Source organism: Vulpes lagopus, chromosome 2 (genome assembly GCF_018345385.1).
Source record: "Vulpes lagopus strain Blue_001 chromosome 2, ASM1834538v1, whole genome shotgun sequence".
NCBI classification, from domain to species: Eukaryota; Metazoa; Chordata; class Mammalia; order Carnivora; family Canidae; genus Vulpes; species Vulpes lagopus.
The window spans coordinates 150,141,120-150,157,859 of record NC_054825.1 but is presented as its reverse complement, the minus strand read 5'-3'; positions in this window follow the sequence as shown (position 1 = coordinate 150,157,859).

Sequence of the window (16,740 nt, the reverse complement as noted above, 5' to 3'; positions counted from 1 at the left end):
CTACTTAAAATAAAATTAAAATTAAAAATAAATAAATTGTGCCTTCCCAAGAAGATTGAGATCATGTTCTTTTGTGCTCACCACTGTCTCCTCTGTTTGCCTAGAGCTGAAAAGGCAGCAAACCTCACCCCTGGTTCGTGCACAGGAAAACAGCTCAGCTTGTAGCTCTGGCCTCCCGTGATAGCCTTCCTGGGCCCAGTGCCAGCCCTATCAGTTATTTGCACATGGATGCCCCTGGGGGGCAGGAGGGAGGCTGGAAGGGGGCGGAAGGGCTGTCTGTGGGGCCCCTGTCCCTTAGAAGAATGAAGTCCTCACCACAGGAGGAAGACCCCGACTTTCAGACTTTGGATTGTGAGGGAAGGAATTTTAAAAGGTTCACCATGGGGGCGCCTGGGTGTCTCCATCTGTTATGCGTCTGAGTCTTGATCTCAGCTCGGGTCTTCACCTCAGGGTCTGGGTTCATTGGGCTCCATGCTGCATGTGGAGCCTACTTAAAAGGTTAACCATACAGGCATGTGACAGTCCGTAAATAAAACAGAGGACTACCAGAAATGACAGCACGGCTCCACCCTCTCGCTGAACGGGCATATCCTTTTGGATGCTTTGGGTCATTGCACAACACTCAGTGCTCCCTCGGAGCAGCTCTCCATCAGTGAGGATGGAGATGACGGTCACCATGACCATCCTTCCCGGCTTCATGGCCAACTCAGATCTCCGTGCCCAGTCCCTTGTTCTTGTCTGAGTCCTCATTTGTCCGTCAGAAGTCAATTTATTCGTGCAAGTGGGACAATGGCAGGCAAATTGAGCAGGAAAAGAAATAATAAACTCAATTACTCAGCATTTGAGGGTTGAATTCCAGTAACACAGAACTTCCCGTCTTCCTCCTCCCACTCACGAGAAAGCATTTATGTTGACGCAGCGCCATCTGCTGGCCTCCCGCACCAGTGCTGCTCGTCGCCCTCCAGAACGCGCTCCTCGAGTGCGGCTGACTGTGTTGCGCACTGCGCAAGGTGACAGTGTGCATGAAAGCATGGCCACTCTCCTGCCGGGTGTGCTGGTTAAACTTGGCACAAGTCAGAATCATCTTGGGGAATCATTTATTTGTTTATTTATTTTTTATGGTTTTATGGTTTTATGGTTTCATTTATTTGAGAGAGAAAAGAGCATGAGTAGGGGGAGGGGCAGGAGAAGAGAAACAAGCAGACTCCCCGCTGAGCTGGGAGCCCCCACTTGGGGCTCCATCCCAGGACCCTGAAACCATGACCTGAGCCAAAGTCAGACACCCATTGAGCTCCCCCACAAGCATGTCCTGGGGAATCTTTTAAATGGAGACTCCTGGGCTTTGCCTGAAACAATTCTGGATTGGGGGGTCTAACATAGGTCCCAGGAGCCTGTATTTTAAGCAAACGTCCCAGGTGATTCTGAAGCAGGGAGTCCACGAATCACATTTTGAGAAAAACTAATGATAGAGAATCTATAGTGGAATGCACTATTACAACGTAATCTGGTCAATGCCACAAAGTATAGACAGAGTCGGCTGGGGACACAGAGAAGAGACATGGAATCAGACTTGAGAAGAGATTGGAAAAGCTTCCCAGAAGGTAAGACAATAGATAAATAGAAGAAGTTGCCAAGGTGAATTGGGGAACACATGCAGCCAGAGGGTGTAGCACATGCAGAGGCAAGAAGGCATGAAACCACACCCAGGTTGTGTGGGAAGCTGGAGCGAAGTGTGGGTGAGAGTCAGAAAGGAAGAACCTGGAATATGAAAATCTAACTTTATCCTAAAAGCTCTGGGGGCTGTGGAAACTTTCCAAGCAGGAGGATGGGCCAGATCTGCGGTACAGGAAAATCCATCCGACTCAGTCGATGTGAGCTTTAATTTACTGCCAGGTACTGACTGATTGGGGTACACTGGACCACTGCTCCTGATGCCGCATTCTCTGTTTTAGAATTGTGGCTCAGTGGTTGAGCGTCTGCCTTCGGTTCAGGGCGTGATCCCAGAGTCCTGGGATCGAGTCCCATATTGGGCTCCCCTTGGGGGACCTGCTTCTCTCTCTGCCTGTGTCTCTGCCTCTGTGTGTCTCTCATGAATAAGTAAATAAAATCTTAAAAAAAAACAAAAAAGAATTGTACATCCAGGGGCACCTGGGTGGCTCAGGGGGTGAAGCCTCTGACTCTTGATGTCAGCTCAGGTCATAAATCTTGGGGTTGTGAGACTGAGCCCAGTGTCAGGCTCTGCACTGAGTGTGTGGAGACTGGTTAAGATTCACCCTCTCTGGGATCCCTGGGTGGCGCAGCGGTTTGGCGCCTGCCTTTGGCCCGGGGCGCGATCCTGGAGACCCGGGATCGAATCCCACGTCGGGCTCCCGGTGCATGGAGCCTGCTTCTCCCTCTGCCTATGTCTCTGCTTCTCTCTCTCTCACTGTGTGCCTATCATAAATAAATACAATTAAAAAAATTTTTTTTAAAGATTCACCCTCTCTCCCTCTGCCCCTCACTCCTAGCACTTTCTCTGTCTGTCTCTCTTTCAGAAAATAAAAATTTAGAATTGTACATCTGTACAATTTGCTAAATGACCTTTGCAGCACCTGCCACTAGCACAGAGTGCTTTCCCCTGGTCGACATCCATGACTTGCTCTGGCCAATGCAATGCTAGGGACACTGTGTCCCAAGCAGAGGCTTTAAACGTGCTTGTGAGGTTTAGCTTGTTCTTTTGTGCTTATGCAATTCACCAGCCTTCATGGCCACTGGGCCTAGAATGATGAAGACCAGAGAGCTGACCTAGGCTAGACCTGCAGCCTCAGTTAAGGGGGCTGGGGGACAGTCAATCGACAGACTTAGGAGCCAGAAAATAAATGTTTGCTGTGTGTCAAGGAAATACCAATGCTGTTATTAAAGAGCATTATTGCAACAAGTGCTAATACACTGACACAGGAAAATATTTTCTGGCCAGTTTTTTTTTTTTTTACACTTATTCAAAGATTATGGTATTTCTCCAGTAAACTCGAATTAGGCAGCATGAGCTACCAGGCACCTTAGATATCTGACAATACGCCAGGCCCTCTCAGCTTTTGTTTTTTCTTTTTTAAGATTTTATTTATTTGAGAGAGAGAGAGAGAGAGAGGGAGAGAGCATGAGCAAGGGGGAGGGGCAGAAGGAGAGCGGGGAACAGACTCTTGAGCAGTGAGCGGGACTCAGAACTCGATCCCAGGACCCTGAAATCATGACCTCAGCAGAAGATAGATGTTTAACTGACTGAGCCACCCAGGCACTCCTCATCCTTTGTTAAGAGCAATCATTATAGAGGTTTCCCAACCTGTAGCCACTGAGGGGTGACTTTGGGTGTCTTCATGTCCCTAAGAAGAGAGGTACTGAGCCGGAAAAGTGGCAGGTACACAACCCACTTCTGCTTATACCCTTCCTTCCCCTTGGCCAAGCTCAACTCATGGCCGTGACCACAGAGTGACCCAACAAAGCTAAACTTAATTATATACTTGAAACAGAAGTGGGGCCCAACCTGACCTCCAAATATCCTAAGCGCAGTACTATTATTCCCTGTGGGGAAAGGACCCACAGGAGTGGTCAGGGAGCTCTTAGGTCTTTGTCCATTTCTCAGTTGTACCTGATAACCCTGCTTTACTCTAGACAGCAGAGTGGAGAGAGCATTGGGTCAGGAGTCAAAAAATAGCTCTGCTGCCTACTTGTCTGACGTTGAGTAAGTCACGTAAACTGCCTCTCAAGTTTTCTGTCTGTAAAGCTGGGATGTTAGGACCTGCCCCCAACCATTCCCTAGTTGTTATAAGATGAAAAAATGCTCTCACAACAGTAAACTGAGGGGCGCCTGGCTGGCTCAGTTGGTAGAGCCTGAGATTCTTGGTCTGGGGGGGGGGGGGGATGAGGGTTGGGGGGGTCATGACTTGGAGCTCCACGTTGAGCATGGAAATTACTTAAAAATAAGATAAAAGAGGGGCGCCTGGGTGGTTCCGTCAGTAAAGCATCTGCCTTCGGCTGAGGTCATGATCTTCGGGTCCTGGGATGGAGCCAGGTGAAGGGGTCCCTGCTCAGCCAGAGAGCCTGCTTCTCCCTCTGCCCCTCCCCGCTGGGGAGCAGCCTCACCTGGAGCGGGGAGTCTGAGGCTCAGGCCGCCCTGGGCTTCCTCCCATCTCAGCTGCCCTCCATCAGTTGCTTTTTGCCTTTTCTCCCGGTGTGACTGGTACCAGGCTCCCCTGCCCCCGCTTGACTTCAGTGTGGGCACGCGGTGGTCCCGGCGCACGGACTCTGCACCTGAGCCGCAACCGCTTCTCGCGCCGCGCAGGGCTCGGTTCCTCCCCGCGGGCCCCTGGGCGGCCCGGGCGGGGGGGGGGGGGGGCTCGTCGGACGTTGACCGCAGATTCGGATCCCGCGGACTTCACGGTTCTCCGTTTCCAGCTCACTCGACCCGGGGTCCCCAGGATCACGCGCTGGGCTGAAGGCGGCGCTAAACCGCTGAGCCACCGGGGCTGCCCAAGACCAAGGCTGTCTTAAGGGTCCTTTCTGTACAGGGTCCTTCCTTCCTTCCTTCCTTCCTTCCTTCCTTCCTTCCTTCCTTCCTTCCTCTTCCCTTTCCTTCTTTCGTTTTCTTTTCTTTCGTTCTTTTTCTTCCTTCCTCCCTCCCTTTCTTTCCTTCCTTCCTTCCTCCCTCCGTTTCCTTCCTTCCTTCCTTCCTTCCTTCCTTCCTTCCTCTTCCCTTTCCTTCTTTCGTTTTCTTTTCTTTCGTTCTTTTTCTTCCTTCCTCCCTCCCTTTCTTTCCTTCCTTCCTTCCTTCCTTCCTTCCTCCCTCCGTTCCTTCCTCCTTCCTTCCTTCCTTCCTTCCTTCCTTCCTCTTCCTCTCCCTTCCTTCTTTCGTTTTCTTTTCTTTCGTTCTTTTTCTTCCTTCCTCCCTCCCTTTCTTTCCTTCCTTCCTTCCTTCCTTCCTTCCTCCCTCCGTTTCCTTCCTTCCTTCCTTCCTTCCTTCCTTCCTTCCTCCCTCCTCTTCCCTTTCCTTCCTTTCGTTCCTTCTTCTCTTCCGTTCATTTCCTTCCTTCCTCCCTCCCTTTCTTTCCTTCCTTCCTTCCTTCCTCTTCCCTTCCTCCCTCCGTTTCTTTCCTTCCTTCCTTCTTCTTCCTTCCTCCCTCCCTTTCTTTCCTTCCTTCCTTCCTTCCTTCCTTCCTTCCTTCCTTCTTCCTTCTCTTTTGGTTTTGTTTTCAGCACCAAGAGTCTAGGACCAGGTTGTTCTTGAAACCTTTCCCATGCCACGACCGTGCCCCAAGGTATCGCTGTTCTATCTACTAGGACTAATTTGAGTAATTAACTTTTTAAAAGTTATTTGCTACATGATAGTATCTTAATGCGCTAACATGTTTGTCTTTTAATAGCAGTCTGTGAAATCTTGGAGGGAGGGGGGACAAGGGGGGATGAAAAGAAAGAGACTCAATTTCAAATGAAAAGAATTGCCTAAAGAGATTATTTGTAGGGGCAGCCCGGGTGGCGCAGCGGTTTGGCGCCGCCTGCAGCCCAGGGCCTGATCCTGGAGACGCGGGATCAAGACCCATGTTGGGCTCCCTGCATGATGCCTGCTTCTCCCTCTGCTTCTGTGTGTGTGTGTCATGAATGAATAAAATCCTTTAAAAAAGAGAGATTAAAAAAGATTTTATTTATTTATCTTTTTATTTATTTGAGCAAGCAAGGGGAGTAGCAGAGGAAGAGGGAGAAGCAGCCTCCCTGCTGAGCAGAGAGCCTGACTGGGGCTTCATCCCAGGACCCCAGTTGAAGGCAGACGCTTAGAATGAGCCACCCAGGGCCCCCTCTTGTCACCTCATTCTGCTGTAGGGAGCATCTGATGAGGCAGAGGTTGCAAAGAGTGACTGAAGAATATATTGAAAAAATTGTTCACAGATTTTAATTTTCCTTTGTTTTATAACTATTATTATATTATTATTTGCTCCATTCATTTTGCAGCTCCTCCTCTCCTGCTCACTCAAAGAAACATTCTGTGAGCACAGGGGCTTTGATGTGTTCACTACTATATTCCTAAAACCATGACTGACCTTCTGTAAGTACTAACTGAAACAAAAAAAGAATCAATCGACAGGAATAATAAAAAGGCGATATCAATTTACACCTCAGTAAAGCTGAAAAAAATAGGCTGAGAAAAATCCACTGATTTTTTTAAAGTGACGTTTTGTTAAATTGGATTTGTTTTATTCTTACTATGAGATCCTAGGGGAGGATAAAAATTATATATGTTCATTATATTTTGTTCATATGAAACAGAAAAGTGAAAAAAAGAATTAATACACAACACCCATTAGGATGGCAGGCACACACAAAGGGGCCATGTGAGGAGAGAGTAAGAAAGTGACCAGGTGGGGCACCTGGGTGGCTCAGGTCATGATCTCAGGGTCCTGGGATCTAGTCTGCCATCTGCTCAGCAGGGAGTGCACTTCTCCCTCCCTCTGCCCCTGCCCATTCTTTCTCCTCTCTCTTAAATACATAAAATCTTTAAAAAAAAAAAAAAAACCACACACAAAAAAAAACCCACATGCAAGCCCAGCTTTCACCAGACACCAATCCTGAGGATACTTTGATCTGGGACTTCCAGCCTCCAGAGCTGTGAGAAAATAAAAAATTTAAGCTGCTCAGATTATGGCAGTTTGTGATGGCAACTGGAGCAGATCAACACAGGATGTATGTCTACATTTCTCTTGAGTAAATACCAAGGAGAGATTGCTTGGTGTTATGAGAGATGTGCATTTAACTTTACAAGAAATTGCCAAACTGTTTTCCAGAATAGCTGTATCATTTTGTGTTAACATCAGCAATGTATAAGAAGTATAGTTGCCCTACATCCTCATCAATATTTGGGGTTACCTGGTGGGACTTTTTCTGGTTTGTTTTGTTTGCTTTAATTTGAGCTATCCTGGTGGTATATACTGATATCTCATTGTGGTTCTGTTTTTACATCTTCCTGATGATTGGTGATGTTAAGCATATTTCAAGTGCCTGTATGTTCATCATATGTCTTCAATGACGTATTTGTTCAAACTCTTTGCCTATTTTGTTTTCAGGTTGTGTTTTGTTATTTCTGAGATGTAAGGGGTCTTTCTTTATCCTAGATACAAGCATTCAATTCGGTACATTTTGCAAAGATTTTCTCCCAAGTCTATCTTGCCTTCACATTTTCTAAACCTTGTCTTTCAAAGGGCTTAAGTTTTTCTTTTTAATAAAGTCCAGTTTATAAAGTTTTTCTTTAAAAAAATTATAAAGTTTTTCTTTTATGGTTTATGCTTTTGTGCCCTAAAAAAATCTTTGCCTAAACAAAACTCACAAAGATTTTCTCCTGTTTCTTTCAGAAGTTTTATATTTTTTTACCTTTTACATTGAGGCATACGATCCATTTTGAGTTAATTGTGGCTTACTGTGTGAAGTTAGAATTGAGTTCATGTTTTTCCAATGGATAGGCTATTATTCTAGTAACACTGTTTGTTTGTTTCTTAAGATTTTATTTCAAGTACACCCACCATGGGGCTGGAACTCATAACCCCAAGATCAAGAGTCACATGCTCCACCAACTGAGCCAGCCAGGCGCCCCTCTGGCAACATTGTTAAAAAGACTATCCTTTTCTCCTTTGTCAAAAATGAATTGACTCTATTTGAAGTCTATTTCTGCACTCTCCAATCTGTCCCATCCATAAGCCTATTTCTACATGAACACCACTCTGTACCCTTACAGTAAATCTTGAAATCAGGTGCAGTTCTCCATTTTTGTTCGTCTTAAAGGTTGTTTTGTTTAATCTAGGTTTTTTATGTTTCTCTATAAATTTTAGAATCAGCCTGTCCATTTCTATCAAAAACATTAACAACCTACTGAGAGAGTGATTGAGACTATGTTAAATCTATAGATGATTTGGGGGGAGAATTGACATTGCAATAATATTGAGTGTTCTATTTACTTATTAATTTTTAAAAGATATTTATTTGAGAGAGAGAGCAAGCAGGCATGAGCAGTGGGGATGGGCAGAAGGAGAGGGAGAAGCAGACTCCCTGCTGAGCAGGGAGCCGGATGCAGGACTCGATCCCAGAACCCTTAGATTATGACCTTAGCCAAAGGCAGATGTTTAACTGACTGAGCCACCCAGGCACCCCAATATTGAGTGTTTTATGCATAAACACAGTATATTTATTTATTTAGGTCTCTAATTTTTCCTGGAAATATTTTGTAGATTTCAGTATTTTTTGTCTGTGCATGCTATTTGTTAGCTTTACTCCTAAATATTTTTTTTGTTTTAATATTACCACAAACAGCATTTCAAACACTTTTTGTTTGTAATTGTCTGTTGCTAATGCATAGACATACCACTGTGTCTCTATGTTTGATCCTCAATGTTGCAGCTGGAACTCATGAGTCCTGGTAGCTTTCTTGTAGATTTCCTTGGGATTTTCTACATCCATGCTCATTGTGAATGAAACAGTGTGTTTCTTCCTTTTCAATCCTCCTTGTCTTAGGCACTAACCCCCAGAATAATGTTAAAGAGACATGATGAGGGCAGACATCTTCGTCTTGTTCCCTACATTCTCCATTAAGTATGATGTTAGCTTTAGGTGTGTTTGGTTTTGTGTTGTGTGCTATCGGTTTTTCAGCATCCCGTTGAATCCTGCCATAACTTCGAACATGGTCATTGTAAATATTCTGCATGTGTGTGGAAAGAACTTACATATACAATATATATATATAATATATATACTTTTTTATTTATTCAATCATGAGAGACGTAGAGAGAGAGAGAGGCAGAGACACAGGCAGAGGGAGAAGCAGGCTCCATGGAGGGAGCCCGATGTGGGACTCGATCCCAGGTCTCCAGGATCAGGCCCTGGGCTGAAGGCGGCGCTAAACCACTGAGGCACCCGGGCCGCCCAGAACTTATATATTTATCTCCTCTCCTACATGTTCTCATTTTAACACTTCCCCACATGTCTATACGCATAGATATTAATGTCTTAGTGATGTATTACTCCAAGAGATCATATTCAGGTTTTTTAATTAATTAATAATTAATTTTTGTTTATAGCTTGGAAAACATTTAGTATCAGTATAAAAAACCTTCCTTGGGATACCTGGGTGGCTCAGTTGAGCATCCAACTCTTGGGTTTGGCTAAGATCATGATCTTAGGATTGTGAGGTAGGCTCTGAGCTCAGCATGGAGTCTGCTTGGGATTCTCTGACTTTTCCAGTCCTTCTCCCGCCCACTTATCCACAGGCACGTGCACTCTCTCTCCCTCTCTCTCAATAAACAAATTTTTTTTTTTAAGCCTTCCTCTTCCTGTTTTCTTCCTCATTCCTTTTTTTTTTTTTTTTTTAAGATTTTATTTATTTATTCATAGAGACACAGAGAGAGAGGGGCAGAGGAACAGGCAGAGGGAGAAGCAGGCTCCATTCAGGGAGCCCGATGTGGGACTCATCCAGGGTCCCCAGGATCACACCCCAGGCTGCAGGCGGCGCTAAACCGCTGCGCCACCAGGGCTCTCTTCCTCCTTCCTGAATGTCATTACAGAGCATTTCATTATATGGATGGACCACACTTGAGTTGAGTAGTGCTTCCCACTTTAAAGATTTTGTTTGTGGACTTTTGTTTTTTAATCAGGAAGGCAACTTTCTCTTCTCCTTCCTCTTCTTCTTTCTTTTCTTTACCCCCCTAACCTTTAGACTCCCTTCTCTCATTTCCCCCACTGCCTCTGGCAACCTGTCTGTCCACCAGTCTGTCCTCCTGTATCTATGAGCTTGGCTTTTTAATTCTTGCCTTTTTTTTTTTTTTTAAGATTTTGTTTATTTATTCATGAGACACACACACACACAGAGACACAGAAGGGAGAGAGAGGCAGAGACACAGGCAGAGGGAGAAGCAGGCTCTATGCAGGGAGCTCAATGTGGGACCCAGGACTCGACCCAGGACTCCAGAATCAGGCCCCGGGCCAAAGGCAGGCACTAAACTGCTAAGCCACCCAGGGATCCCTCTTCTTGCTGTTGTTTGAGATTCCACATCCTATGGTATTTGATTTCACTTAGCATAATGTCCTCAAGGTGCATCTGTGCTGTAGCAAATGGCAAGAATTCATTTTTTTATGGCTGAATGAATAACATTCCATGGCACATACCACAATTTCTTTATCCATTCTTCCATCAGTGGACACAGGCTGTTTCCATATCCTGGCTCCTGTAACTAATGTTACAATGAATATGAGGATGCATATAACTTTTCAAATGAGTGTTTTTGTTTTTCTTCTGACAAATTCCCAGATGCGGAGTTGCTGGATCATATGGTAATTCTAGCATTAATATTTTGAGAAACACCATAGTGTTTTTCATAGTGGCTGCACCAATAAACATTTCCACCAGTGGGGCACAAGTGTTCTTTTCTCCGTCTCCTTGCCAACATTTGTTATTTCTGGTCTTTAGCCATCATCTTATAGCCATTCTAACATGTGTGAGATGATATATCATTGTGGTTTTCCTTTGCACTCCCCTGATGATTAATAACGTCGAGCATCTTTTCATGTACCTACCTGTTGGCCATCTGTAGGCCTTATCTGGGAAAATAAAATTTCAGGGCAGCCCTAGTGGCTCAGCAGTTTAGTGCTGCCTTTACCCCAGGGTATGATCCTGGAGACCTGGGATTGAGTCCTGTGTCGGGCTCCCAGCATGGAGCCTGCTTCTCCCTCTGCCTCTCTCTCTGTGTCTCTCATGAATAAATAAAATCTTTAAGAAAAAATAAAATTTCATTCTATGAATATACCACATCTTATTTATCTATTGATATGTTGAAGGAGGTTTGAGTTGTTTCCACCTCTTGGCTATAATGAACTATGTTGCTATAAACTCTCACATACAAGTTTTTGTGTAGACATAAATTTTCAGTTCCCTGGGGTATATATATACTCAGAAGTGGAATGGGTTATATGGTAACTTGATGTTTAATTGAGAAACTGCCAGATTATTTTCTGAAATGATTGCACTGTTGTGCCCAAGATTGCGAATCCCAGAAACCACCAAGGAGCCGACACCGACGCAAACACATGAGGGTTTATTTACAAGCTCGAGCTTGGGTCCAAGTATACCCGACACATTGGAGCAGGGACTTAGACCCCGAGGTGGGTTTCAGCTTAGTTTTAAGGGCTGGTCTAGGGGACCTCCAGAAGGGGTGGAGGAATTTCTCAAGTTCTGTTTACATTCTGATATGGGGCTTTCAAGAGCATTGAGCTCTGTTCTTATTCTAATAGGGGCTTCCAGCCCTTGGCTTGGGCTCAGTTCTTATTCTAAAATAGGGCTTTCTAGGACTTTAAGCTGTAAGCTGTTGTTTTTCCTGTAACTGAAGTAATGTAAATTTCAGCTCTTAGTCACAGGGGCCTGGGATGGCTGTACTTGTGCTAACGCTGAACTTAAAGTGGAATGGCCCTAATTTTCTCGGCCTCCACATGCACCATTTTACACTTCCTCCAGCAATGCATGAGAATTCCAGTTTCTCCACATTTTTACCAACACTTGTTGGGACCTGACTTTATTTTAATCTTCTCCTTACTTTCCAATTTTTCTTTTTCCCCACCTCCTTGACTCACTTCCCTATGTCCTCCCCTCCCTTGCACAAATCATCAGATTTTGTGATATTTCTCAGAGCCGAAAAAAGTTCCACTAAGGAACCCTTTCCCCTGTGTTTTCTTAGATCCTAAACTCCTCTTCAGTTAAAATCCCTGCTGGCCTTTAAACTCACATTTCTGCTATGCTCATCTTTGAATTTCTAATCCTTAGCAGCCACGCCCCCATCTAAATGCACTGTACTCCATCAATTTTTTTTTTTTTAAGATTTATTTATTTATTCATTCAGAGAGAGCAAAGAGAGAGGCAGAGACACAGGCAGAGAGAGAAGCAGGCTCCATGCAGGAAGCCCGATGTGGGACTCGAGCCTGGGTCTCCAGGATCACAAACCCAGGGTGCAGGCGGCGCTAAACCGCTGTGCCACCGGGGCTGCCCCATCAATGTTTCTAAAGATCTCAGGGTTTGAAAAGGACCTTAAAAGTTTCCTAATCTAATTCATTTTGTTTAATGTCGCATAGAGGTGGAAAGAAGATTGAGTGAAAAAAAGGTGGGAAATAAGAAAAGAGGAGGGAAGCAGGAAGAAGCATTGAGTATATGCCTGACATTTTACATACATAATCTTATTTAAATCTCACAACACCCTCGTAAGATTGGTGTATTACCTTTTCCTTGTTTCATAAATGAGGCTACTGAGGCTCAAAGAAGTTAATGATTTTGTTCAGGTCCCTCAGCTTGTGAGAGTCAAATTTAGCTACCTGCAACTCCAAATCTTGGGATCCAGGAAGCTCTTGAATTTCAAGGAGGAGGATGATCCTCATGGGCATATGATTACCACGTTCCTTGCTGCTGGACAGACAAGCCCCGTATGGACTGAAGTTTCGGAAATAAAGGGGCATTATTAGGAGAACACTGTGTCTCATTTCTTGGATGGGGAGCAGTTTTATCTCAATGGACAGTTGACGCCTCAAGCTAAGAGAACACAGGCTAGGAAACTGGCCAGGGTTCTGTATTTGTCACCTGGAAGGACAGGTTAGATATATTAGATATGTGAGATAGTATGGAAAATTTCAAGAGAAAACTTCAGAACATGGATGACCTCAGTACCACGGGAGGCTACTCATATTTCTGCAAGCTATTCAAAGACCAGTAGCAATTTATAAAAATAGGACAAGGCCATTATACAACCAAGTTCATTTGTTTCATTTTCCTTTTGACTTGTAGGGTTTGCTTCTGAAAACATTTAAAAAAAAATAAGTCTTAGGGTGCCTGGGTGGCTCAGTTAAGAATCCGACTTTTCATTTTGGCTAGGCTCAGGATCTCGGGGTCATGTGATCTCAGGGTGGTAAGATCGAGCCCCACATAGGGCTCCTTGCTCAGTGAGGAGTCTGCTTCTCTCCTGATCCCTCCCCCCCTGCTCTCTCAAGCTCTCACAAATAAATCTTTAAAAGAAATTAAGTTTTGTTGCATAGTTAACAAAGCCAAATCTAGAAACCATAACCAGAGAGGTCTGATCTCCATCTCTTTCTCTCTGCCTCATTCCTTCCTCCCCCTAGAAGTAATGGTTTTTATTGTTGTTGTTGTTGTTGTTTTGTTTTTTAAGCAGGCTCCATGCCTAGCATTGGAGCCCAATGTGGAACTTGAACTCACGAGCCTGAGATCAAGACCTGAGTTGAGGGGATCCCGGGGTGGCTCAGCGGTTTAGTGCCTGCCTTCCACCCTGGGCGTGATCTTGGAGTCTCAGGATCGAGTCCCACGTCAGGCTCCTTGCATGGGGGCTGCTTCTCCTTCTGCCTGTGTCTCTGCCTCTCTCTCTCTGTGTCACTCATGAATGCATAAATAAAATCTTAAAAAAAAAAAAACAAGACCTGAATTGAAGAGTCATGATCTCAGGGTCGTGGTTTTGAGCCTAGCTTCAGGCTCCATGCTGTGTGGAGTTGGCTTGAGATTCTTTCCCTCTCTCTTTCCCCTTCCACTCGTGCTCTTCTAAAATAAATCAGTAAGCTCTAAAATAAATCAGTAAGAAAGAAAAAGAAAGAAAAGAATAGAAAAGAAAGAAAAAGAGAAAGAAAGAAAGAGAAAGAAAGAAGAAAGAAAGAAAGAAAGAAAGAAAGAAAGAAAGAAAGAAAGAAAGAAGAAAGAAAGAAAAGAAAGAAAAGGGATCCCTGGGTGGCTCAGTGGTTTAGCGCCTGCCTTCAGCCCAAGGCGTGATTTTGGAATCCCAGGATCGAGTCCCATATCAGGCTCCCTGCGTGGAGCCTGCTTCTCCCTCTGCCTATGTCTCTGCTTCTCTGTGTGTGTGTGTGTCTCTCATGAATAAATAAACAAAATCTTTAAAAAAAAAAAGTAAAGAGTAAAAAGACCTCAGCTGAGATTAAGAGTCCGACAACCAACTGAGCCACCCAAGTGCCCTTGTTTTTTTTTTTTTTTTTTTTTTGTTCCTTTAACTTTGTTTTTATCTTTTTATTCCTCTTTTTTTAGGTAACCTCAATGACCAAGTAGGGCTCAAACTCACAACCCTGAGACCAAGATTTGAATGCTGTACTGACTGAGCCAGTCAGGCGTCCCTTACCTTTTATTTTTTTATTTTTTTAAATATAAGGGATATTCATCTCCTCTTCCCCTACTAGTTAAATGGTATAGTATATTACCTTCAGTTTTGCCACCTTGCTTTTTTCACTGGAGATCACGTCATAGCAGCATTTAGAGATATTTGTTTATATTATTTATTTATTTAAAGATTTTATTCATTTATTCATGAGAATACACAGAGAGGAGAGAGAGAGAGAGAGAGGCAGAGACACAGGTGGGACTCATCCGAGGTCTCCAGAATCACACCCTGGACTGCAGGCGGCACCAAACCGCTTAGCCACCAGGGCTGCCCTCTTGTTTTTAGAGCTGTGTAGTATTATAGCGTGTGAATGGGTCCTACTTTATCTGTAGGATATCATTCTGTTATGGATATTGGTTTGTTTCCAGGTTCTTGGTATTACAAATAGTTTATTGAGTAACCTTTTGTATTTGTCTTTTTTTCTTTTTTCTTTTTGTTTTTGTCAGTATATCTTTAGGCTTGATTCCTAGAAGTAGGATTTCTGGATGGACAGTAAATGCATATGAAAGTTTGCTAGATATTGCCACATTTCCCTCCCCTCGGATCCTACCATTTTTGCATTTCCACCAGCAAAAAATAGAAGTGCTAGTTTCCTGACTCCTTTGTCAACAAATTTTGTCAGACTTTTAGATTTTTTGCCAGTCTGAGAGTTGAGAGGTAGTATCTCACTGTAGTTTTAATTTACATTTCTTTCGTTACATTGATGTAACGAAAATGGTACATTTTTTCATATATGTAAAGGTCCTTTATTTTCACTTCTTTTTTTTGTGTGTGTTTATATCTCTTGCCTATTTCCCACAAGGTGATGGTTTTCCTTTTCTTCTCCATCTTTTTAAACCCTTTACATACTAGGGTGGGGATGAAGTAGCTAGGGGCATCTTATAAGTGCTAATTGCTAAATTGTCAGGAATTTTGTAATCCAGTTGATGTCACATTGGTACAGTTGTATGCATTTTGGGAACTTTAAATCTGTTAGGTTGGGAATAGTTACACCACGGTGATCGGCAAATTCTGTGAGTCCAGAGTCCCCTTCACCCTCCAGAACACAACCACTGGGTATTAATCTTCTGTAAGCTGGAAATAATTTTTCCCCCAGGTTTTAACTTGTCTTATTTTGCTTATGATATATTTTGCTATGCAAAAATTTTATTGTTGCTGCTGTTTCGGATAGTCCAAATTTCAGTCTTTTCCTTAAATGCCTCTGGATTTTGAGTTTGGAAAGTTTCTCCACTTCTTCCATTACAGAGGAATCCACTTTTACTTCCTTCTAGTACTTACATAGCTTTTCTCTTTAAAAAGTTTTTAAAAATCTTTGACCCATTTGGAATTCATCTTGTGTAGAGAAACAGATGTGATTGTCTGGCTATCTATTTACAGCCATACTATTTATGAAGAATGCCTTGACTGAACTTGAAGAACTCCACTGATTTGAGATGCCACCTATATCACATATTAAATTTCCAAATACAATTATTTTTTAGATTTTTTTACTTTGTTTTATTGACCTACATATTCATGTGCCAATACCTTAATCTTATTGTACAGGCCATATACTATTTTAATAACTGGTAGGGCTAGCTTCTCTTCATTTCCTTCTTGGGGTTTTCCCAAATATTCTCACTTATTTAATCTTCCAAATGAACGTTATAATAAAGTTGTCTTAACTCTAAGGCTCCTTCTGTTGCTTTTGCCAAGTGTCAAAAAAATATGGCCTTGTATTTTCTGACTTGGGCCTCCTCTGATCTGTACCCCTACTTTAGTTGAGACCTTCTTTTTCTCCCCGGCTCATGTCCTTGTTCTGGATAATTTGAATTCTACTTCCAGACATTCCCTTGCAGAGAAAGCATTTTGTAAGCTTCACTGAGCACTTTTTGAAATCACGTATTCTGTTGCTGAATAGCTATGGGATTTGGAGCAAACCCATCTCCAGGTTTTTTCAACTAGACATTGTAAATAAAAAATAATCTATTTCATAGAGGTTTTGTACAATTAGAAATATTTTCAGCCAGTTCTCAGTCATACCATCAGCAGAATTTGACTCCTGTAAACATTCCCTCCATGAAACATGTCCCAGACTTCCAGGACACTCTCAAACTAGCTACCTTACCTCTCCCCCTCACACTCCCTCAGTGTTTCCTCCTCAGTCTTGAAATGATGGAGAGCCCCAGAACTCAGATTTCATACCTCTTCTCCTCTCATCTAAAATCACCTAGGGGTGCCTGGGTGGCTTGATTGTCTGCCTTCAGCTCATGATCTCAGAATCCTGGGATGGAGCCCCATGTGGGGCCCCCTGCTTAGTGGGGAGTCTGCTTCTCCCTTTGTGCTTTCTCTCTCTCTCAAATAAATAAAGTCTTTATTTATTTTTTTAAATCTTTAAAAAATAATAATAAACTCTTAGTGAGTTTATGCTATCTTGAGGATTTAAATGACTGACTTCCAAGTTTTAAATCTCCAGCTTGGACCTGCACTATACACTCAAAATCTGTACATTTAACTACTTCTTTATCAAGTCCCAATGGGTGTC